General features: G+C 39.8%; 1 protein-coding gene across 3 annotated transcripts in view; it reads right to left on the bottom strand.

Annotated features, from left to right (window-relative positions):
- Nucleotides 1-25,252, bottom strand: part of CFAP299 (cilia and flagella associated protein 299) — a 562,489-nt gene that overhangs the window by 536,954 nt on the left and 283 nt on the right. The gene's annotated exons all lie outside the window — the stretch shown is intronic.

Raw genomic sequence — 25,252 nt, 5'->3', positions numbered from 1 at the left:
ATCATGACCTGAGCTGAAGGCAGACGGTTAACCCCCACCCAGGCGCGCCCCGCCTTATGATGTTCTTAACATTATCTTTTCTCTAGCTTACTTGTAAGAATACAGCATATAATACACATGACATACAAAATATGTTTTATGTTATCTTTTCCACTGTTTTATGTTCTCAGTAGGACCTCTGGTCAACAGTAGGCTATTGGTAATTAAGTCCTGGGGGACTCAAAATTTCTCCACAGATTTTCAACTGCTTGGAGATCATCGGTGCCCCTAATCCCCTTGTTGTTCAAGGGTCAACTGTACAGAACTCTGTGTAGCAATGGGGATGCATTTGCCAAGCTAATAGAGTGCAAAGCACCAGGCCTTGGGAGGGCTATGTGCCTTTTTTCTGGCTCATTTCCCTGCTTATTACACGGGTTATTCTAGGCTCTTTAGTGAGAAGCACAAAACTAAGCAAATGCCTCCACCTAGTGGAATTAATATTTAATAGAAAAAACAATGAAGATTTTGGATTTGATTTACAAAAGAGAGATGATTTGAGTGTAAGTTTTCATAAATACATTGTTAAAAGTGAGCATATGGGAAGAACTCTCAGCTAAACTCTGAGACTGTGGGGTTTTTCTAGAAGAATGTAAATGACTTGTAGTCAACACAGTATTTGATATAATGAAAGCCATTAAAAAAAGTTGCTGTATTAATTCCATATATGGAATGAATGGTGCATTTCCGTGTGCCTTTCCTGGGCCACACAAAATAATCTGGATAGCTCTTGCACTCATCTACACTAATGTATATTGCAACAAATAGCAAGATCTACTGAGAAAATAAGTAGAAAGCTGAAGTTGGTCACCAACTTCATTACCACTACCTCACCAACCATTACCACTAATAGAATCAGAAGTCATCTGTCCACTTTAAAGGGTCAATTATCTTTAAAGAAATTATCCTTAAAGAAACCTGAGAAACAAAATATTTTTACTTATTCACATATTTAGCACTTCTGATGCTTTATTCCTTTGTGTAGATCCATGTTTCCCGCTGATATGATTTTCCTTCTACCTAAAAAACTTTCACATTTCTTGTGGTGTAGGTCTGCCAACAACTAATTATCTTGCCTTTTGTTTGACTTAAAAAATGGATTTCACCTTAATTTTTGAAAGATATTTTTGCTGGGTTAGTGCTCCAGATTGACTTTTGACCTTTCAACACTTTAAAGATGTTACCCCATTGCCCCATGCCTCATATTACCTCTGAGAGGTGGTTAGTCTTTTCCATCTGTTTTATTTTACATAATGTGTCCTTTCATTTTAGATTCAAGATTTTTTTTATCATTGGTTTTCAGCAATTTTAAGATAGTCCTTGGATTGGTTTCTTGTGTTTATTCTGCTGGGAATGCACTGTACTCCTTGGCTCTACAGATTTATAGTTTTCACAGAACGTGGAAATTAGCCATTATTTTTTCAAATATATTTTATTCCCTACTTCCCTGGGATTCAACTTACATTTTTTGGAAGGGCAAAAAGATTATCATTTTCTATAAAACTCTATGGTTTTGACAATAACAGTTCATCTTAGTAAAAAATAGATGATTAGCCATGAATCCAAGTATATAAATAAGGCAGTAATCTTGTATTAATTGTCAATGCTTCTTCCCTCATATGACTGAGTCATTGATGTTTGGAGGCCAGTGGTTTAGAGCAGGTTAACTATAAAGAGGCATCATGCAGAGCAGAACCCAGAGATGGCTCGCCCTTAAAGAGGCTTCCTTGCTACACATGAACCATAAAACATGTGGCAAGGCAGAGGCCACCCAAGTGGGCAGCAAATGTCTGTACAAGACTTAATTCTGACTACATGACTATTCTTCTGGGACAGACGTTAGACATCTCTCAGCTGCTGGGAGAGATGTTTGGCCCCAAGGATGCGGACTGGAACAGTACCTTCCAGTTGCTGTGGTCTTGGACCTCGGCAGAGTTGGACTGGGACTCCAGGGTTCCATCCCAGAAGCCCGCAAAACTGCCCAGGGTCATACTGATTTCTGGAAGGCTACAGATCTGTGGTCTGGCATGTACAATTCACTCCCCAAACAGATTTGGGACTGTACTGTCGCCAGTCTCTGGGCAAGAGCTCATGCCCACCCCCAGCCTGGCTGTACCCCTGGGGCAAAGTGCCTCCCACACTATTCCTCTAGTGGGATAATGGTGAGGGGTAGACGAAGATTGGAATTTGGTGTTATGTGGGATGAGCAAGACCCCTAACAGGTGAGTCTGGAACAAGGGGTAGCCAGGATCTGGAGCACCGAGGTATTTCTCATCAGAAGAGAGAGAGATAGAGAAAGAAAGGAGGAGGGAAAGAAGGAAGGAAGGGGAAGGGGAAGGGGAGGAGGGAGGGAGGGAGGGGAGGAAGGGTGGGTGGGTCTATGGCCACTAGAACACTTGATGTTGCCGACAGGCTACTGAGGCTCCCGTAGCTTTTATGTCTTTTGTTATTATGTTGTATATTGCTGGAAAAGAGTTATTATTGTAGTTCAATCTTAAATTTCTTCAACTAAACTCACTGATTTGTTCTAAAAGGATTCCAGTCTAATTTTCTTGTATTCTCATGGCAGATAATCATACTGCCTGTATAATAATATTCTGACTTCTTCCAAGTATTTATGACATATTTCTTTCATCATAGCATTGCTGTGGTCAGACTACCAATAAAAAGTTAAAGAGTACTCACAAACATTTTTATCATGTTTCTATTCCAGTGCTAAACTTTCCAAATGTTTAACTGCTGATTATAAAGTTTACAAGTGATTGCTATATACTCTTCATCAAGTTATGACATGAGTTTAGAATTTTATCCTATGCTTTTTCTGCAACTATAGAGATTATATTTTTTCTTTTTAAATTTAATGTTGGGAAAATATATAAAGAATTTGCTCAAGTTGCAAAATCAGAAAAGACCAGTAGGTGGTTTTAGAAGTCCCTGATTTCCCCCCAACAAAAAGACTTTTTCACTCTCATTTGAATGCTAAATTACCTACTTTAGTCAGTCCAGGCAGGAAACAGATGACACACTTAAATGGAGTAAGTGAAGGAAATTGAGTGGCTGAGTTAATTAACAAAGGTATAGTCAGGGTTAAGAAAAATCCTAGAGAGATAATGAAGCACCCTGCAGCTCGCTACAGCAATAAGCTATTAAAAGTCACTAGTCCAAATGAGGTAAGAGGAGGGAGCAGTTAAAAGAACCCAGGGAAACAGCTGTAGGACTCAACCCTAAATTGTGGCTTTTTGAAACAAAATATCCATTGCTAACCTACAGCACTGTGTGGAAGGAATGGGGTTGGGGGAGGGGACGAACTACTTAACCTCTCCCTTTTGGTTTCTAATTTCTTGCTGGTGTCTCTTATTGGATGAACCCAACTGGCGAAAGGGAAAGGGGGCCCAGTTGAAGCAGTCAACAGAAATCAACCTCTTGGGACAGAGAGTAAGCTGGGGTAGGACAGAAGGTAGATCTCAAGTACCAAACAGAAAATATCTAATACAACCAGGGAAAGAATTCTAGGTTCAAAATAAAATTTTCCAGAACTTTAAAGATACTACTCCATTTTCTTTTAGGAATCACTCCTGGGAATGCAGTCTAAGTTCAAGCTGACTTATAAGTAAGTTCTTGACACTCTAAATTATTTTTTTAATTTGGATAAAATAAAATGAAGAGGATACTGAAAAGATGGCAGAGGAGTAGGGGACCCTATTCCAACCGGTCCCCAGAATTGAGCTGGATAGCTACCAGACCACTCTGAACCCACGAGATCAGCCTGAGATGTAAGATAGATCTGGATCTCTACAAACAGAATATCGCAGGCAGTTGGTTTTGAGGTATGAAGCGGGGAGCCGTGATTCCACCGGCACATATCTGAAGATAAACAGAAGGGGTAGGGAGCCGTCGGGATCCTACATCACCAGTGAGCGACAGCCTCCCATGCTGGGGACAGGGCACAGACTCACAGACCTACAGCGGCAGGGAAAAGACTTTAGGGGCCGCAGGTATGAACCGGGGGTGACTGGCGGTTTTAGAAGCACAAAGGGCAGGGATGCACCCCCAGGCCCTGACCTGAAGGTGAGGACTGGGAGCCCTGATGAGAAGCGCACAACCCAGGACGCTGCAGTTTATAGAAGCACAGACAGAAACAGAGATAGTGTGGCCTGGAGAGCTCATTGAAGAACAGACTGTGATCTCTCTGCTCTGAGGCAGAGGGTTGGAAACGGTCTCTTCTGTTCTCTTGGAAGAGATGTGGAAAGCTGCCAGAGAACAAAAGCCCCAAAAAACCGGTTTTCACTGAGCCCAACCCCCCACCTACAGGGGGCAGAGCAACTCTGCCCAAACAGGGCTGCCTGAGTAACACCACGGCAGGCCCCTCCCCCAGAAGACAGGCTGGGAGAACAAGAGGCCAACAATCCTAAGGTCCCTATAACACAGGTGCATCTTGCTTGGGTTATGGACAATAATTTGGACTCTGTACCCTCAACCACCCCTCAACAGAATGACTAGGAGGAGGAACCCCCAAAATAAGAAAGACTCAGAGACTGTGACTTCTGTCACAGATTTACAAATGGATACAGATATAACCAAGATGTCAGAAATGGAATTCAGGGTAGCGGTTGTGAAGACAATAGCTAAAATGGAGAAATCGATTAATGGCAACACAGAGTCTCTAAGGGCAGAAATGAAAGCTGAACTGGCAGAACTTAAAAATGCTATCAATGAGATCCAATCTAATGTAGATAATCTAACAGCTAGGGTAAGCGAGGCAGAAGAGCGAATTAGTGATCTAGAAGACCAAGTGATAGAAAAGAAGGATAAAGAGGAGGCCAGGGAGAAACAACTCAAAATCCATGAAAACAGAATCAAAGAAATAAGTGACACCATGAAACGTTCCATTGTCAGAATTATTGGGATCCCTGAGGGGGTGGGGGGAGAGAGAGAGGACTAATATTTGAGCAAATATAATAATATATTTGAGCAAATCGTGGCTGAGAATTTCCCTAATCTGGGGAATGAAACAAACATTTGTGTCCTAGAGGCAGAGAGGACGCCTCCCAAGATCAAGGAAAACAGGCCAACGCCCCGGCATGTAATAGTAAAACTCACAAATCTTAGAACCAAGGAAACCATCTTAATGGCAGTTAGGGGGAAGAGATTCCTTACCTACAGATGGAGGAACATCAGAATAATGTCAGACCTATCCACAGACACCTGGCAAGCCAGAAAGGACTGGCAAGACATATTCAGGGTACTAAAAGAGAAGAACATGCAGCCAAGAATACTTTATCCAGCAAGGCTGTCATTTAGAATGGATGGAGAGATGCAGAGCTTCCGAGACCGGAAGCAACTGAAAGAATATGTGACCACTAAGCCAGCCCTGCAAGAAATATTAAGGGGTTTCTATAAAAGGAGAAAGACCCCAAGAGTGATATAGAACAGAAATTTACAGAGACAATCTATAGAAACAAGGACTTCACAGGCAACATGACAATAAATTCATATCTTTCAATAATCACTCTCAACTTGAATGGCCTAAATGGTCCCATAAAACGGCATAGGGTTGCAGTTTGGATAAAAAGACAGGACCCATCAATATGCTGTCTATAAGAGACTCATTTTGAACCTAAAGATACATCCAGATTGAAAGTGAAGGGATGGATATCCATCTTCCATGCCAAAGGACCTCAAAAGAAAGCTGGGATTAACAATTCTTGTATCAGACAAATTAGATTTTAAGCTAAAGACTGTAGTTAGAGACACAGAAGGACACTATTATCATTCTTAAAGGGTCTACCCAAGAAGAAGACCTAACAATTGTAAATATCTATGCCCCCAACATGGGAGCAGCCATCTACATGAGCCAACTGTTAACCAAAATAAAGAATCATATTGATAACAATACGGTAATTGTAAGAGACCTCAATACTCCACTCTCAGCAACAGACAGATCATCTAAGCAGAAAATGAACAAAGAAACAAGAGCTTTGAATGACACACTGGACCAGGTGGCCCTCATAGATATATACAGAACATTCCACCCTAAAACAACAGAATACTCATTCTTCTTGAGCACACATGGAACTTTCTCCAGAATAGATCACATCCTGGGTCACAAATCAGGTCTCAACTGATACCAAAAGATTGAGATTATTCCCTGCATCTTCTCAGACCATAATGCTTTAAAACTGGAACTCAATCACAAGAAAAAATTTGAAAGAAATTCCAACACTTGGAAGCTAAAGACTACTCTGCTCAAGAATGTTTGGGTCAACGAGGAAATCAAAGAAGAACTTAAACAATTCATAGAAACCAATGAGAATGAAAATACATCGGTCCAAAACCTAAGGGATATTGCAAAGGGGGTCCTAAGGGGGAAATACATAGCCATCCAAGCCTCACTCAAAGAGAAAAATTCCAAATTCATGAACTAACTTTACACCTTAAAAAACTAGAGAAAAAACAACAAACGATGCCTAAGCCACGCATTAGAGGAGAAATTATTAAGATTAGAGCAGAGATCAATGAATTAGAAACCAGAAACACAGGAGATCAGATCAAGGAAACTAGAAGCTTGTTCTTTGAAAGAATTAATAAGATCAATAAACCACTGGCCAGGCTTATCCAAAAGAAAAGAGAAAGGACCCAAATTAATAAAATTATAAATGAAAGGGGAGAGTGACTAACTCTCTCATGACTAACACCAAGGAAATAGAAACAATTATTAGAAATTATTAACACCTACATGCCAATAAATTAAGCAACCTGGAAGAAATGGACGCCTTCCTGGAAACCTATAAACTGCCAAGACTGAAACAGGAAGAAATTGACAACCTGAATAGGCCAATACCCAGTAACGAGATTGAAACAGTGATCAAAAACCTCCCAAAAAACAAGTGTCCTGGGCCTGATGGATTCCCTGGGGAATTCTACCAAACATTCAAAGAAGAAACAATACCCATTCTCCTGAAGTTGTTTCAAAAAATAGAAACAGAAGGAAAGCTTCCAGACTCATTCTATGAGGTCAGCATTACCTTAATTCCCAAACCAGGCAAAGATCACATCAAAAAGGAGAATTTCAGACCAATATCCCTGATGAATATGGATTCCAAAATTCTCAACAAAATCCTAACTAAATAGGATCCAACAATACATTAAAAGGATCATCCACCATGACCAACTGGGATTTATCCCCGGGATGCAAGGGTGGTTCAACATTTGCAAATCAATGTAATAGAACACATTAATAAGAGGAGAGAGAACTATATGGTCCTCTCAACTGATGCAGAAAAAGCATTTGACAAAATACAGCACTCTTTCCTGATTAAAATTCTTTAGAGTATAAGGATAGAGGGAATATTCCTCAAGTTCATAAAATCCATCTATGAAAAACCCACAGTGAATATCATCCTCAATGGGGAAAAAAAGAGAGCCTTTCCCTTAAGATCAGGAACACACCCAGGATGCCCATGCCCACTCTCGCCACTACTGTTCAAAGTAGTACTAGAAGTCCTAGCAACAGCAATCAGACAACAAAAAGAAATAAAATATATTCAAATTGGCAAAGAGGAAGTCAAACTCTCTCTCTTCACAGATGACATGATACTTTATGTGGAAAACCCAAAAGACTCCACCCCCAAATTACTAGAACTCATACAGCAATTCAGTAATGTGGCAGGATACAAAATCAATGCACAGAATCAGTTGCTTTCTTATACACTAACAATGCAACTGTAGAAAGAGAAATTAGAGAAATGATTCCATTTACCATAGCACCAAAAACCATAAGATACCTCGGCATAAACCTAACCAAAGAGGCAAAGAATCTATACTCTAGGAACCACAGGACACTCATGAAAGAAATGCAAGAAGACACAAAAAGATGGAAAAACATTCCATGCTCATGGATCAGAAGAATAAACATTGTTTAAATGTCTATGCTGCCCAGAGCAATCTATACCTTCAATGCCATCCCGATCAAAATTCCAATGCCATTTTTCAAAGTGCTGGAACAAACAATCCTAAAATTTGTATAGTATCAGAAAAGACCCCGAATCACCAAGGAAATGTTGAAAAGGATAAACAAACCTGGGGGCATCACATTGCCTGATTTCAAGCTATATTACAAAGCCATGATCACCAAGACAGCATGGTCCTGGCACAAAAACAGACATATAGACCAATGGAACAGAATATAGAGCCCATATATGGACCCTCAACTCTATGGTCAAATAATCTTGGAAAAAATATGCAATGGAAAAAAAGTCTCTTCAATAAATGGTGCTGGGAAAATTGGACAGCTATATACAGAAGAATGAAACTCGACCATTCTCTAATACCATACACAAAGATAAACTCAGAACAGATGAAAGACCTCAGTGTGAGACAGGAATCCATCAAAATCCTAGAGGAGAACATAGGCAGTAACCTCTTTGACATCAGCTACAGCAACTTCTTCCAAGATACATCTCCAAAGGCTAGTGAAACAAAAGCAAAAATGATCTTTTGGGACTTCATCAAGATAAAAAGCTTCTGCACAGCAAAGGAAACAGTCAACAAAACAAAGAGGGAACCCACAGAATGGGAGAAGATATTTGCAAATGACACTACAGATAAAGGGCTGGTATCCAAGATCTATAAAGAACTTCTCAAACTCAACACCCAAAAAACAAATAATCAAGTCAAAAAATGGGCAGAAGACATGAACAGACACTTCTCCAAAGAAGTCATACAAATGGCTAACAGACACATGAAAAAATGTTCATCATCATTAGCCATCAGGGAAATTCAAATCAAAACCACACTGAGATTCCACCTTACACCAGTTAGAATGGCAAAAACTGACAAGGCAAGAAACAACAAACGTTGGAGAGGTTGTGGAGAAAGGGGAACCCTCTTACACTGTTGGTGGGAATGCAAGTAGGTATAGCCACTTTGGAAACCAGTGTGGAGGTGCCTCAGAAAATTAAAAATAGAGCTACCCTATGACCCAGCACTTGCAGTACTGGGTATTTACCCCAAAGACACAGATGTAGTGAAAAGAAGGCCCATATGCACCCCAATGTTCATAGCAGCAATGTCCACAATAGCCAAACTGTGGAAAGAGCCAAGAGGCCCTTCAACAGATGAATGGATAAAGAAGATATGGTCCATATATACAATGGAATATTACTCAGCCATCAGAAAGGATGAATACCCAACCATTACATCAACATGGATGGGACTGGAGGAAATTATGCTAAGTGAAATAAGTCAAGCAGAGAAAGTCAATTATCATATGGTTTCACCTATTTGTGTAACATAAGGAATAGCATGGAGGATGTTAGGAGAAGGAAGGGAAAAACGAAGGGGGGGAATCAGAGGGGGAGACGAACCATGAGAGACTATGGACTCTGAGAAACAACCTGAGGGTTTGAGAGGGTAGGGGGGTGGGGGGATGGGTTAGCCCGGTGATGGGTATTAAGGAGGGCAAGTACTGCATGGAGCACTGGGTGTTACACAAAAACAATGAATCAAGGATCACTACATCAAAAACTAATGATGTATTGTATGGTGACTAACATAATAAAATTAAATTTTAAAAAATTAAAAAAACAAAATTTATAAAATGTAAAATTAACCATTTTAAGTATATAGTCCAGTGGTATTAAGTACATTCCTACAATTGTGTAATCATTGCCGTCAATCACCAGAACTCTTTTCATCTTAAAAAACTGAAACTCTGTACCAATTAAACAATAATTCCCATTCTCCCTTTCCCCCAAACCCTGGCAATGACCATTCTACTTTCTGTCTCTATGAATCTAACTCCCCTAGGTATCTCATAAAAGTGAAATTACACAGTATTTTTCTTTTTGTGGCTGGATTATTTCAGTTAGCATAATGTCCTCAAAGTTCATCTATGTTGTAGCATGTGTCAGAATTTCCTTCCTTTTAAAGGCTGAATAATATTGCCTTGTAGATAGATAGCACATTTTGTTTATGCACTGATCCATCAACAGATACGTGGGATACTGGTTATTGTGAATGATGCTATGAACATGGGTACACAAATATCTGTTCTAGTCCCTGATTTCAATGCTTTTGGCTGTATACTCACAAGTGAAATTGCTGAATCCTATAGTAATTTTCACTTTAATTTTCTGAGGAGCTGCTCAAACAGCCAACTGTTTCCACAATGACTGCACCATTATATCCTGCCACCAGTGGTGCAGTGTTCCAATTTCTCCATATCCTTGCTAACACTTGTTATTTTCTGTTGTTGTTGGTTTGTTGTTTTTGTTTTGAAATAGCTATCTTAATAGATATGAAATGGTCTATCATTGTGGGGTGTTTTGTTTTTTTTTTTCAGTATAGTCAAACACAGTGTTACATTAGTTTCAGGTGTACAACTTAGTGTTTTGACAAGTTTATACATTATGCTACATTCACCACAAGCATACCAATCATCTCTCCCATTACATTGCTATTACAATATCATTGACTATATTCCTTAGGCTGTGCCTTTTATTCTCATGACTTACTCATTTCATTACTGGAAGCCTGTATCTCCCACTTCCCTTCCTTCTGGCAACCATCAGTTTATTCTCTGTATGTATAGGTCTGATGCTGTTTACTTCTTTTTTTTAGATTCTACTTACGAGTAGAATCATATGTTGTCTTTCTCAGTCTGATTTATTTCACTTAGCATAATACACTCTAGGTCCACTGATGTCATCTCAAATGGCACAGTCTCATCCTTTTCTATGGCTGTGTAATATTCGTGTGTGTGTGTGTACCACATTTTTCTTATCCATTCATCTAATGATGGACACTGAAGTTGCTTCCATATCTTGGCTATCGTAAATAATGCTGCAATAAACACAGGGGTGCACATTTTTGAATTAGTGATTTTTTTAAAAGATTTTATTTATTTGACAGAGAGAGAGAGCACAAGCAGGGGGAGCGGCAGGGAGAGGGAGAGGGAGAAGCAGGCTCAATCCCAGGACCCCAGGATCATGACCCGAACTGAAGGCAGATGCTTAAACGACTGACCCACCCGTGCGCTCCTGAATTAGTGTTTTCATTTCATTGGATAAATACCCGTTAGTGGAATTAAGGGACTATATATTCCTATTTGTAATTTTTTTAGGAACCTCCATACTGTTTTCCACAGTGGCTGCACCAATTTACATTCCCACCAACAGTGCAACAGAGTTCCCCTCATCTCCACATCCTCACCACTTGTTATTTCTTGTCATTTTGATTTTAGCCATTCTGACAGGTATAAGGTGGTATCTTACTGTGATTTTGATTTGCATTTCCCTGGTGACTAATGATTTTGAGCATCTTTTCATGTGTCTATTGGCCATTTGTGTGTCTTCTTTGGAAAAATGTCTATTCAGGTCCTCTGCCCACTTTTCAATCACACTGTTTTTTTTTTTCTTTTTGATATTAAGTTACATAAATTCTTTATGTATTTTGAATATTAACCCCTTACCAGATATACCATTTGCAAATATCTTCTCCCATTCAGGAGGTTGTCTTCTTGTTTTGTTGCTGTGCAAAACCTTTTTATTTTGATGTAGTCCCAAGAGTTTATTTTTGCTTTCGTTTCCCTTGTCTGAGGAGACATATCCAGAAAAATGTTACTGTGGCTGATGTCAGAGAAATTACTGCCTGTGCTCTCTTCTAGGATTTTAATGGTTTCAGGTCTCACATTTAGGCCTCTAATCCACTTTCAGTTTATTTCTGTGTATGGTGTTAGAATGTGGTCCAGTTTCATTCTTTTATGTGTAGCTGTCTAACTTTCCCAGAATTCTAAAATTCTACCACTATCTATGTAGGTATGAATTGTTTTCATTTGTCCAACTACATAGCTAATGGACAGTACAATTTTGTGCTTATCTCCAACACAGAGAAAAATTTATTATTCAATATTATTTTATCCCCCTCATTTTCTATATAATTTCTCTCTGGTAATTTTATTAGATAGATACTGAGCCTCCTAGAATTATTCTTTCATATTTTCTTTCATATAATTATTTATTTTCCTCATTTTTTTTCACTATATTCTGGGTAATTATATCACCTTTAACTTCCAGAAGATTTGTCCTTTAAAAAGTGTCCATTCTATTAGCCCTTTTTGAAAATGTTATCAATTATATTTTTAATTCCTAAGAATTCTTTCTTGCTGATTGCTCCCTTTTCATGCCAATCTATTATTTTGTTTATAGATTTTATTGATACTAAAATATCTCTGAAATAGAAAATTGGAATTTATTTAAAGTTCTCTCAGGGTTTTAAATGTTTTGTGTTGTCTAACATTAGTTATTCTCCTTATTCACCCTGAGCTATATCTTTTATGCTATTATGTTTCCTCAAACATCTGTAGATACATATGAATAGAGGACTGGATTGACTGATACAGACATTAGTATGGACTCCCTCCACAATTGTACAAGTCTAGTTCCCTAACTGGACTCTCCTCTGAATAGGTGAACTGTGGAAGTTATGTGTAACAGAATATGGCAACATACAGACTCCACTTGAGGATATGTGGGCATGAAGAAGGAAGGAGAGTTGGGATATATCCCACTCTCTCCAACCTAACTGCCAAAATAAGAAGGGCTTGGCATAGTAAGTATAACTTTTTCCAGATTTATTCTCCTCTTCAGAACTTCTAACATTATTTCATCACTTTGTGCTTAGTTCTTATTTCTCAGGCCCTTTTACTCCCTCCAGGTCTCCTTGTTAGGCATGTACTTCACTTTCCTTAGAGAACAGTTCTCTCATTCATTCTTGGGTTAAATACTGGGAGTGTATATGCTATGTATAGGGTGTACGTCTGGCTTAGCTATGTAGAATTAACTTCTTTAATCAGTTACAGGTTCTCTCCGGCTCTTTGTATTATTATTGACTCTGACATTTCTCTAAATCTGTTTTATTCATTTTGGCCTATGTTTTTTCTATCTTGTCAATCTGATACTACCTGCTTTCTAATTTACCAAAAATATGCACAATTTCTGGCTCCCTAGAGCGGCATCATTTCTTGTTTCCTAGTGCTTTTATTGATTTATTCTCTTTCATATTGACATAGAAAATAGGTAGACAGATGATAGAAAAATGGGAAAGGAGGAAGGGAAGGAGGAAGAGAGGTTTGATTGATTATATCCAGGACTCTACAAGTCTGCTGTGTCCACTTTAGTTCTAGTCACACTCTTCTCTTTTTTGATATACTAAAAAAGCTTCAATAAACGCCCTCCTGCCTCTATTTGTACACCAATACAAGCCATTCTCCCAGTGGAAGATTTGAATGATTAAATACAAAGTGTCTGTTGAATTTAGTGACACATCCCTCATTTGAGACCATAGAAAAAACAATTTCTATTAAATGATGAAGATGGGAACCAGCTTGCAGTGGGTTAAAAAGTGGAAGATGAGGAAATGAAGACAGTGATTATTTTACAATTCATTCCAGAAAAATAACTATAAAAAGGAAGAAAAGAAAGATATGGTAGGGCAAGATAGAGAGAACTCAATGGGCACAGAAAGGGACTCTGGAATTAAAGGTGAGAGGAACTAATCAGTACAGACAGTTCCCTAAAAGCATAAAAGGGAAGGGTACAGAATGCAGGTAAATATCATCAATCAAGGGTATTAGCTGCAAACAGCAGAACTTACTGTCATCAGTCCAAATACAAAAAGAAATTATTAAAATACGATGCCCCCAAATCCCAGGGAAAGTTGAGTTAAGCCTACAGAGCCAGAAACAACACTCACAGCCACAGGAACTGTTTCAGCAAATATTCCCCTGCTGCCACCACGGAAAAGAGATATGGCAACCCACCATTTGACCGAGGACATTAGACCCCAGAACTTCTGCCACTGCATCAACTGAAAGCCAAAATCTTCCACACCTCATTCAATACAAAATGGATTCCACATGGTGCTTTCTTCTTCCTGTTACTCTTTTCTAAAGAGTGGTCTCATGTAAGTGTATGTGATTAGCAGTGCCTATGTACCTGCAAAGATAACACCAGAAGCAAGGGAAACTGAGAAGGTGAGTTTCTGAATCCACCTTAGGAAGGTGGGACTCAGAGTTGGGAACATTCTCAAAAACATTATAATGATAATGAGTGTTCAAAATGAGGACATATTCAGGAAGCAGACAGATAAGCATTACAAGTGGTAGACACTATTAACACAAGAGAGAAGGAAGAGCACATGCAAAGAAATTAAGGTAGTTTTATAAGTTTCATGGTAGAAAACTGAAGAGGATTCCAGCTCGATTACCTTTTCTTTGTTGACTTTGAGGGGTGGAGGTCATCTATTAAGAGTCAGAAGTCTAAAGAGAGTAGAGAAGGTCTGAAAGAACAAGTTGTGAAACAAACAAGGGTTTTATCAACAGGCAATTCACAGAAGACATGCAAATGGCCAGGAAACATATAAAAAGATGATCAACCACACTAAAAATCAGGGAAATTAAAATTAAAACCATGAGCTTTTTTCCATATGTGATATTGGCAAAAAATGACAGGGTTGACAATATCAAGTACTGGTGACAGTCTGAGGAAAAATGTGTCTCAAACACTGCTGGTGGGAGAGTATATGGCCACTCTGGAGGGCACTTCAACCATGTCCATTATGAGCCATCAATTCTACTTTTTGATATATATTTTTTAAAGATTTTATTTATTTGAGAGAGAGAAAGAGAGCGCACAAGCAGGCAGAGGGGTGGAGGCAGAGGGAGAAGCAGGGTCCCTGCTAAGCAGGGAGCCCAATGCAGGGCTCAAGCCCAACACCCTGGGATCATGACTTAAGCTGAAGGCAGACACTTAACCAAAGGAGCCACCCAGGAGCCCCTCCACTTTTTGATATATCTACAACTGCACAAAAAGAACATGTACCAAAGATGCTCATTTCACTGTTGTTCATGAAACCGTATAAGGAAAACAAACTTCTAAAGAACCAACCTTAGTAAATAACAGATTCAATGCAGCAACTTGAATCTCAAGAAATCAAAAATCACCAGAATCTCAAACACATTCCTTCATTATTGATTGTATAACAGCCCCAACTTTCCTGACAGTCAGGGTCGATTATTCTTGCCAAGATAGTGGCTGTCTTCTTGTCTCCCGATTCCTAGACAAGGAGCCTAAAGATTCCAGGGAAGAGTTGTAACTTACATTCAGTGGGACTCTGACTGAGTCACCTGATGGGAGTGTTTCCCCATTCAGTGCTGTAACAGCACTCCAACCGGTCATAAGGGTTAACTTGCTTCAAGCTTATGTACCTCGGCTTGCTGACCTAAGTCCCTTGATATGTAGCAGAACTAACACGTTCCTTGAGATTTTCAGTCCACTGGCCTTGACGAGTGAAGGACCAAACTTTCCCAGAAGATAAGGCCTGACTACATTAGAAAACAGCGGCCATGGATGCCAGCAAGTCTGCTCAGGGTCATGGAGGCAGATGACTAACTGCCTGCACACTGCTTCTCCTGCACACAGCCCCCACCCCCCGGTTTACAATAGCCAAGACATGGAACAACCTAAGCGTCCATCAACAGGTAAGTGGATAAAGAAAATATATATGTGTTAGAATACTATTCAGCCATTAAAAAAAAGGAAATCCTGCCATTTGAGACAACATGCATGGACCCTGAAGGCATTATGCTAAGTGAAATAAGTCAGAGGACAAATACTTCATGATATCACCTATATGTGGAATCTAAAAACAAACGAAACAAAACAAACTCATAAGGAAATCAGATATACGGTTACCAGAGGAGAGATGTGGGGGAATTGAATGAAAGCAGCCAAAAGGTACACACTTCTAGTTATAAGATAAATAGGTACTGGGGATGTACTGTACAACATTTTAACTAAAATAAATACTGCTGCATGGTATATTTAAACATTACTAAGAGAGTAAATGCTAAAAGTTTTATCACAAGGAAAAAAACTTTTCTTGCATCTATACAAGATGATGGATGTTAACTTACTGTGATAATCATTTTGCATTATGTGTCAATAAGTCATTACTTTGTACATCTTAAACTTATATAGTGCTCTATGTCAATTATATCTCAGTACAACTGAAAGGAAAAAGAAGAAAATATTCCATACGGACTTAGACAGTATAGCTGGCATGTGACTATACCACATATGTCTATTCCTATCAGACTGAATTACTCGCCCTTTCAAATTGGAAGGGGTCCACCATGGTCAATCTTCCACCAAGTGGTTGGTTGGTTACCTTGAGAAATGGTGCTCTAGCAGAGGACTGGCCTGGATTGCTGACAGGTTGGACATTCAGAGGTCTCAGTAGCTAGATCACCTTGGTAAGTGGGAGCACATGCTGTGAGGTTCCTGCAGAGCCCCACCTCTGCTACCGTAGTCCTTTCTTCCATGGGCCCATCATGCCAGCACTGAGGTGGTAAATGAAGAGGCAGGCTGGCAGCAACTGGCCACATCCCTCTGTCTACCTGGTTGTGTATGCCTCTTCTGTGCTAGGCACATTGTGACCACTTCCACATGAGCAACCACATTTGCTTCTGGCTTTTACTACTGCCTATCTGTCCTTATATAGTCTGTGAACCACTTCTGTGTTCACAGAAAGTGGATGACCTCTGAAAGGATTCTGCCTTCTCACAATCTTTAAAGACCTCACCTAGATGCAGCGACAGTGCAGCTACTGTCCATTTTCAGTTTGCACCCACATACCAAATGGCTCAATTATACAACGAGCTCGGACTTTTCCCTCCACATAGCCATATATGTAAGCTGAGGAAAAGGTGCATATCTAATAGCCATGAAAACCTGGGATCTAGACTCCTGCTTACTCAGCTGGCACATCTACTTTGTTCCCACTCCTGCTCTATCCCAGATGTACTACACCTCCATCTAATCATTGTTGCTGGGCCTGCCTGACTGTAGGACTCGGTGGTCTGAAAGAACTCAGCTCATTATGGGCAGTTCCAAGTGCATGGCCCCTTGCTGATTCCATGAACAGCTGCTCTATTTTTACCAGAACCCAGTAGTATGGCAGGAGTTTCTGGGATATAATTCTCTTTCTTAAGGACATGTAATTCTCCTCTGCTTATAGCACAGACAAGCACTCAGCCTCTCCTGACCCTGTGCTTGCTTGGCTATGATGCACTGCCTTACTTTAATGCTGTTGCTAATATTGTGTCCCTTTACTGTAATAAACTCTAGATTTGTAAGCATTGTCATCGTGGGTCCTGTGCATCTTTTAGCAATTAAATACTGCTCAACCATCACTGTTAATGTAAAAACCTAGAAAGGTGAATACTCAGAACAGATAATTAGCTGATTATTTACTGATAAATGTTGCTGAGGTTTTTCAACAAAACTACCACTTTGATTAATATATCATTCATTCAGTTTTAAAGATTTCTCTTATAGTTGTTTGGTCAATTGGTAGCCTTTTAAAACTTTTTTTTTATTGTAAAATAAAACACAGATACAGAAACCTATACAAAAGAGATGTGACAGAGTTTAATGTTATTGTAACATACACCCTTGTAACCACCATTCAAGAAATAAAACTCTGCTAGCATTTCAGGAGCTCCTTCATGTACCCCCTTCCTAACTACCACTCTTTTTTTCCCCTAAAAGTAGCCACCCTCCTGACTTTTATAGTAATCACTTCTTGGCATTTCTTTATAGGTTTATCAGCCAAGTGTGTATCCCTAGTTACCAGTTTAGTTTTGCCTACTTTTTAAAATTTCATGTGTCTTCTAAATTTCTCTAAATTTACACCTACCCCCTCCATCCCTTTCCTTTGTAATGAAGAACGTGTGTGGTTTGATCTATCGTTTCCTACCATCTGGTTTTGCTGATTGCATATCCATGGTGCAGTTCAATGTGTTCCTCTGTCTTCTCTCTGTCCTGCGAATTAGCAGCTGCATACAGAGACCTGACCAGATTTAGGTTTGAGGTCTTTAGCAAGTTGTTAGTGGTGTTTTGCTCTTTCATGCAACGATGTGGAGTTTTCTCCTTTGTGACATTAGCAGCTGTGGATGCTCAGCGTTACCAATCCCTACGTTGATATCATCTTATTTTTTTTCTAGTGTTCTTTCTATAACACATTAATTAGGAAGGACCTATCATAAAACTGGGTTATTGCATATTGATAACAATTTGTGCCCTTTACATCTGAAAGTCAGATTTGCTGGATATAAAATCCTCGGTTCACCATTTTCTTCCCTTGAGCATCTTAAAAAAGTGATTCCAATTTGTTCCAGCATAAAACATATTAAAAAGTCTGATGATAATTTCATTTGTTTTAACCCGTAAGTCATGTGTTGTTTATGTCTTGAAGTACAAATGACTTTTTGTCTTTTTCTTTAAAGTTCATATACTTTTTTGGAATGCCTGGGTGGCTCAGTCAGCTGTGTCTGCTTTAGGCTCAGGTCATGATCCCAGGGTCCTGGGAAGAAGTCCTGTGGCGGTGTTGGGTCCCCTGCTCTGCAGGCCCCTCCCCCTGCTCGTGCTCTGGCATGCTCATGCATGTATCCTCGCGCGTGTGGGCTCTGATAAATAAATAAAACCTTAAAAAAAAAAGTTATATAATTTTACTAGATACATCTTGGTCATACCTGGTTTAAATTCTTAGATACAGACTGTATTCTTCCAATGTCATTTTGAATCTTTTTTGTTGTTTATTTCAAGAGAGTTCTGAATTATAGTTTCTAGGATTTCTTCTGTTCCCTTGCTCTCATTTACTTCTTCAGGGACTCCTATTATCTATATGTTGCACATTCTTTCTACCTTCAATAATCGTCGATTTTGCCTGAATCCTTTATCTCTTTTTTTTTAAAATTTTTCCTTTTTTTAATAATTTTATTTTATTTTGTTATATTAGTCACCATACATTATATCATTAGTTTTTATTTATTTTTTTAAAGATTTTATTTATTTGACAGAGAGAGACACAGTGAGAGAGGGAACACAAGCAGGGGGAGTGGGAGAGGGAGAAGCAGGCTTCCCACAGAGCAGGGAGCCCGATGTGGGGTTTGATCCCAGGGATCGAACCTGAGCCGAAGGCAGATGCTTAAAAACTGAGCCACCCAGGCGCCCCACATCATTAGCTTTTAATGTAGTGTTCCATGATTCATTGTTTGCGTATAACACCCAGTGCTCCATGCAATACGTGCCCTCCTTAATACCCATCACTGGGCTAACACATCCCCTACCCCCCAAAATTTGCCTCCTTTTAACTATCTATTTCTTTAGGATATCATCTACTCTGTTTATCCATTCTTGTGTTCCTTCTAGGTAGTTTTCATTTCTAAAGGTTTCCTTTTTTTCTTAATTATCTCCTGAATTCTGTCACATCATCTCTGAACTCTTTCATGTGTATGTCATTTTCTTAATGTCTTTTAGTTTGTACTCAAAAAGGTCACAGTTTTGTTAGGGAGGATAGGAATGCTATTCTCCTTACCCTCTTTTCTCTTATAAATTTGAATGGGCTTTGACTTCAATGCTTTTCTATAGCTCATTTTTGGTTCTTCTGAACTTTTAGAAGAAACTGTGGCTTATAGAACTTCCCTCTTCTTTTGTTTCCATATGGTCAATTGGCACTTGCATTCTGGGTTTTTTTCTTTTACCCTCCTGCTTTTATCTTATCTTTCTCTTTCAAATTTTATCTCTACTGTCCCCATCTGGCTCAATGTTGATTCCACTCCTAACAGCATCTCCACAGTGTGGAGCACTGTGGAGCTGACTCAAAAGTCAGCTATGGAAGGTAGTTTCAAGAGTTCACACCGGCTACATTGCTGTAGGTCCTTCAGACCTTGCCTGGGAACCTACATACTCACCTGCTACTGAGTGGCGAAAACCCCTCCCACTTTCAGCTGCTGTTCTCAAAGTGGACCATTCCACTACCAGTGAATAGCTGTTGACTATTTTGCTCTTTCTTGTTTAGGGGTCCTTTAGATGCTCCATTGTCTTCTCTACTTTTCTACCACATGGATGCCAATACCTTTTAGATGTTATGGCTATGGATGATTCCTCCCCATCTGCTTTAACGTTAGGGGTCACAGAAAGAACTCTCACCTAGCTTTGTGTAAATGTTGTTCAAGGGTTTTTGGTTTTGGTATCCAACAGCTCTTGGCTTCTGAATCATCCTATTCTCCTTATTTCCTCCTATTTTTCTGAACCCCCTTATCATTATCCTTATGAGCACCACCTCCATGCCCACACCTTAAGTAATGGCTGTTCTCCAGCATTTTGCCATAAGCCCCCTGTCTTCTCTCATTCTCCACACTCAGACACCTTCCCTGCCTCCACTCATCCCCCCCAGCAGTAGCTTTTGAAGTCAATATAGTACCAGATGAATGGAACACATTTTAAATACAAAAATATAGATTTGGGGGGGATTGTTTGAGACACTGAGGATGATACTAGGCTCACAGCATTTAAAATTTGTCATTATGATGGTTTCAGAGGTACTGTGGATGTGGCATTCTAGATTCAGTTTCACCCCCGATCATCAGAACTCATGTCCTCGAAGAATTAGATATTTTTACTTAGAGATAAGCACCTCTGTGAACCTACTGAAGGAAAAATGCAGGACTCCTCTTAAGCAGAGAGTAGCTAATTTATGCCAATTTTTTTCCTATTGAATCAACAAAAGAATACAGCTGATTCTGAAATATATGAAGTAAGATATTTCATAGGAAACATCATCTACTCTGTACCTGATCCAATAAGTACTAGAAAAACACAGGAAAAATGCAATAAATACTGGTTGGTTATTGGCTGGCTTATTGTATAATCATGGTAAATTGTGCTACTGGATTTTTCCTGGAATCTCAATCAGTGTCTCCCAAATAATTTTATGTCCAAAGGTTTAATTCGTGTGATTTATTTCTAGTTTCCAAATAATGGGAGGATAATCTCTAAATAAAACTTTCACACTGCTAATCTCTACAAGTAATTTAGCCACAATTAGGATGCATTAGTCAGGGAAATTTAAAAACAATTCTAAAAACACCCCTTGATTCCTTACCTGGGAAAAGCAATTCAGTAGGTCTTTTGGTTCTCTAGTGGCCACAGATGGCCACAGCTGAAATGAAGGGACTGTGTTTATTCAGCATGGAAGAATTACCCAGAAAGAATCTGGAAATCATAGTGCAAAAATTTTGCTAAAATTTTTCAAGTATTTTTATATCAATTTAGGGGATTAGTTTATTTAGTTTAAGGTAACACTAACTCCGAGAATAAATATTGTTATTTGGTTTAGCAGAGGTAAATTTAATTGCTGATACTGTTATAAATGTCCTCTCATGAATTATAGGGAGCATCCAGTAAAATGAGCAAAGCACAGTGGACACAGGATGAAGAGCCTTTTTATTCTCCTTAACCATCTTACCCTTCTCCATCTCATCAAACAGTTGACTGGTGCAGGTCTTCATTTTTTCTCTCCTATGTCCCTTCCTTCCTCCTCCTATTTTAGTATATGTGCTGCCAAAGCGAGCACCCTTCCTTCCTAATCTTAATCATATAAAAACACTGCAGTTAGTATATACATATACTACTTGTATACTTATAGTGGTCTGAGATGTTGAATGATGATATAGAGGTCAGGGTTGCGGCAGCCAAACTCAAAAGAGATGCTTAAAAAGAATAAAAGCACAATTTACAAAGATATCCCAAGATTAATGGAAACCAACATAGGATGATGTAGTATTGTAGGCTAGCAATAGTGGGAGGTCATTAACACCATTAGGCCTAAAAGGAGACAGGAGAGGAAACAGTTCCTAGAACAGAGAGCGCTGCCAGCACCAGGAAAGAGTGCTGTAGTTGATGGAATGAGAAGCCGGCCAAATCTAAAAGATGCAGCCACTTCCAAACCACAACCAGTAGGAAGATGAGAGGGAATAAATTCTCTAACTCCTCTTCCTGCCCTCTGATCCCCTATTGGCTGAAACAAAGCCAAAGCCAAAAGAGCCTGGTTAAAGACTGCAGAGGACAGTTTCTAGGGACACACATACAGGTGGAGAAGAATAGAGAATGCATCCAGCAAAGATAATATGGCCACTTTGTCTGTGAAGCACTGGTACTTTTACTGAAATTAATTGAAAACTTACAGCCATAGAATAATATTCTACATAACAGAAGATTAACTGGAAGATAATAAAAACTTGCAAAATGTTTGCTGAATAAATAAAACTTAGACTGAACTGTAAGCACAATACTAAAGTTAGGTGACTATGGGGCGCCTGGATGGTTCAGTCGGCTAAGCTACTGCCTTTAGGTCAGGTCATAATCCCACGGTCCTGGAATGGAGCGCCGTGACACCAGCTCACTGCTCAGCAGGGAGTCTGCTCCTCCCCCTGGCTTGTGCTCTCTCTCTCTCTCTCTCAAATAAATAAAGTTTTTTTAAAAATAAATAAAAAATAAAGTTAGGTGACTAGAACTGATTCTTACTTAAATTTCTAGCAATTAAGGCGCTATCTACTACAGTAGGCTCCTGCTGAAGGTTTATTAGATAGTTGGGTGAATACATGGATGCCTGGATGGACAGATGAATGTATAGATGACTCATAAAATTTTACACACATAACCTTGAATGTTATCTAGTATAGCCCCTTCACTTTGCAAATGAGGAAATGGAGTTTCAAACTGTTTAAAATGCAATACAGAATTAGAACCCAAATTTTATGACTCTAGGCTCTTCTGACTAAAATATGCCATCTCTCATTTACCATTTAAAACTTGCTTCAGGGTGCCTGGGTGGCTCAGTTGGTTAAGCGACTGCCTTCAGCTCAGGTCATGATCCTGGAGTCCCGGGATCGAGTCCCGCATCGGGCTCCCTGCTTGGCAGGGAGTCTGCTTCTCCCTCTGACCCTCTTCCCTCTCATGCTCTCTCTCTCTCATTCTCTCTCTCTCAAATAAATAAAATCTTTAAAAATAAATAAATAAAAAAATAAAACTTGCTTCAGTCAAATCAAAGTCAACTACTGATGACAAAAACACACACACACACACAGACGAAGAATCATCTTACAAAGTGGGATTCATGATCCATGGCACATGCCTTCTGTACTAGCCTTACTACTGAACCAATTAGGAGGAATCCACTTGTCTCTGTGCAACCTAAGCGAGAAATGAACTTGCATCCACAGGAAGTATTTGAGAATATAAGTCCCCAGGGGCACCTGGGTGTTTCAGTCCTTAAGTGTCTGCCTTCAGCTCAGGTCATGGTCCCAGACTCCTGGGATCGAGCCCTACAACGGTCTCCCTCCCCAGAGGGAAGCCTGCTTCTCCCTCTCCCACTCCCCCTGCTTGTGTTCCTTCTCTCACTGTGTCTCTCTCTGTCAAATAAATAAATATAAGCTTTAAAAAATATTTAATTTAAAAAGAGAATATAAGGCCCCAGAGCAAATGACACTTAAAAATTTTCATTACCCAATCTAAAATATACATACTTGCCTTAATATTATTCAATTAAATCTTTATCTTATTTTCTATGAAAGTACAATAAGAATAAGCTAAACCATGCCAAATTATAAGTAAATTTCTTTATCATTTCCCCAAATACATAATTTTCCATTTTAGAGACCTTTAAAGTTCTGATTGATGAAACACAAAGTATTAATTTCTCACTCCTAACATTAACGTTTTTAATTCTTACATGAAGAACCCAACCCTAAAAAAAATTTTGAAACCCTTCTTAATGATACTAGGCTTAAGCTTAGCAATTCTCCACATGTGGTATAAAGATGATTTTATCCTATTGGTATGTTTATTATTTCTATCTCGTTGTTTATTTAAACACGCAAAAATGTTGATGCAAACACTGTTTAGTACCATTAATTTTCAGTCTTCATTTTAGTGTTTTAGATGCAACGCATTCATGACTTTAAACATACTGTGTAAAATATTAAAAAGCTTGTTTTGAAGCCAGAAGCTATGTTGTAAATATCACCGGGATGTATTTTTTTTTTTAACAGATAATTCCAGAAAGATCAAATTACTTGTCCAAGGTCACACAACTTGTTTGTGGCACATATAAGACTAGAATTATATGCTTCTACTTCTTAAAAACTATGTTCATGCCTAGCACATGAATGTTTTTAATAACAACAACTTTCCAAACCTTGCAATTAACATTTAAGTAAAATCCTGCTTAAGGTGATCTCCGGAGTCCAAAATTTCAATCCACTAAATTGCAGAATTATGTTGTTGCAGATATGAAATTTGGGGAGCTAGCTGCAGGTTCCAAAGCCTTCCCAAGACTCCGCTGTGATCTGGCGCCCACAGGGGCCCTTGTTCCGTCTAGCCTAAATAAGGAGAGGTCAATTTTTGGGTTGTGTCTTGGCCCCAGGCCAGTAGAATCTCCAGGGCAGAGCCCATTCGGTCAGCCTCCGTCTGGCAATATCCCAGGGCTATAGGGATCCACCTTTCACCTCCTGCCTCTCAGGACCGGTAGCCTATTATTTTCCCGCCCATCCTGGCTGGCCTCACGGAGAATGCGAGAACTCTATTCCACCGCCTCCACCCTATATCCCCATCAAACACACACCTTTAAAGAAGCAGGGAAGAAGACGGTTGCTGGGTGGAAGCCAGTAGCCAATCCCATTACGTCCAATTTTCGGTAGAGCAGGCTTTTTTTTTTTTTTTAAACTATCAACATTAGTTGTGATTCTCGACTCGGTAAGTCTAAGTGAGGAAACGACCTGTACTGCGTATCCGTAACTGAGGGGCTTTCTGCGCCAACTAGTATGGGGTGGAAGTTTATGGACACAGATGCCCAATATAACAGCAGATACACACACCAGGTTGGTGTTGCCACGTGCCCTGGAAGGGTACTCTCTTCTCCGCTTTAATACAAATTGGCAAAGCAAAGAGAAACGGCGTGCCAGACCTGATTTACATAGAGCCCAGTGCAAGGGTCTCCGCGGGTCTCCGAATCCAGCCTCCTCCGCAAAGGCAGTGATTTGCAAGGAGTGGGCCGGGAGGTGCACGAGAGGAGGACACACAGATATTGAAGGCTCCCCCGCGTGCGTGCGTGCGTGCGTGACTGCGCACGCGCGTTTTTCCGCACCGCCCGCCACGAGGGGCGCGAGTTCCGCAAGGTCTGAAGCCCCCATTCAGCGATTTAGCTCCGGCGCTTCCCTGGCGCCGCTGTCGGGAAACTGCGGGGCCTGACCTCGCCGGAGTCCACCGCCAGGGGGCGATCACCCCACGACGCGGGGGCTCTGGAGGGACTGAGA

The sequence above is a fragment of the Zalophus californianus genome, chromosome 2 (genome assembly GCF_009762305.2).
Source record: "Zalophus californianus isolate mZalCal1 chromosome 2, mZalCal1.pri.v2, whole genome shotgun sequence".
NCBI lineage: Eukaryota > Metazoa > Chordata > Mammalia > Carnivora > Otariidae > Zalophus > Zalophus californianus.
The sequence above is the reverse complement of the archived record's forward strand: the minus strand, read 5'-3'. Positions and strand labels throughout refer to the sequence as shown.